The 1,211-nt window shown below is 31.7% G+C and overlaps 1 long non-coding RNA gene across 1 annotated transcript in view; it reads right to left on the reverse strand.

Annotated features, from left to right (window-relative positions):
• LOC104985525 overlaps positions 1-1,211 on the reverse strand; it is a 4,909-nt gene that overhangs the window by 855 nt on the left and 2,843 nt on the right. The window lies entirely within an intron of this gene.

Below are 1,211 nucleotides of genomic sequence, written 5' to 3' on the forward strand. Positions count from 1 at the left end.
TATGTTTTTCTACCCTACTAGCCATTTCATCAATATTCTGAAAATATTTGAGTTCCAGATTATACTCTGTTTTAATTCTGTAATATACTAACTGTTAGTGTCTTGTTCATATTTCTAATTATGTGTACTTGGGCTTTGTCCGTTTGCTTCACAATGATGTAAACTAGAGGAATGGACTGGCAGTTTGGGGTTGGCAGATACAAACCATTACATTCAGAATGGATAAACAACAAGGTCCTACTATATAGCACAGGGAACTAATGTCCAATGTGTATATATATAAAATTTTGTAAACTAGAACATTCTCTTTATTTATTAGTTGAGTTTATTTTCCTCTTCCTAACAATTCATACCTGTCTTTTATTAAGTATCTTTTTCTTTTTTCCTTAGGTTTATTCTGTTGCTCTTTTTCTTACCTTTTATGTTGGATGTAGGATTTATGTACCTTGTAATTTATGTATTTTTCTTTTTAAATACCACACATATTTAGGGCTAAGATTTTTCTATGAGAACATTTTAATCATGTTCTGTAGTTACTTGAAAGTCATCTGGAAGTTTTATTTTTGTCTAATTGTTCTAATGGAATGGAAAAAAAAAACATAAAGTGAAAATATTTAGAAGGCTAATACACAGTACTTTCTTCCCTAACTATGAAGTTCTTCCTTTAAAATCAGAACCATGCAATTCATTGTCAGCAATTGGGAAAACACGTATGTGAAAGATACTAAGTTGATTATGCGAGAAGAACTAGCGTTACAATATTTGGCCTTCAAAACTTTTTAAACTCATGTATCAAAGAAGAAAAATAACATACTTGATATGGTTAGAGATGATTATATCATGAGGCTCATATTTTTATTAGTTCTTTAAGAGTGAGAGTGGGGTGTATAGAAAAACCATCATAGTATTGTAAAATAATGATCCTCCGATTAAAATAAGCAACCTCCCCCCGCAAAGAAAACCAAACCTGGGGGCAGTTAGTGTGCTTAGCATATGTATCTTACTCACACCTGCCTTGAATATCACTGACTAAATGCACTCTCTCAACTTGATCAGCCACAGAAACAGGAAACTAGACTATCTTTATTATTCAGTCATTTCATGCTTCCCTGGGGAAATGATTTAAAATGCAAATTTTTTTAAGAGCTAGAGAATTCAGAATTTGAGAGAATTTAACATACATCAAGCAGAATGTTGGCTCATTTTCTTTT

This window comes from Bison bison, unplaced genomic scaffold, assembly GCF_000754665.1.
Source record: "Bison bison bison isolate TAMUID 2011002044 unplaced genomic scaffold, Bison_UMD1.0 scf7180017864049, whole genome shotgun sequence".
NCBI lineage: Eukaryota > Metazoa > Chordata > Mammalia > Artiodactyla > Bovidae > Bison > Bison bison.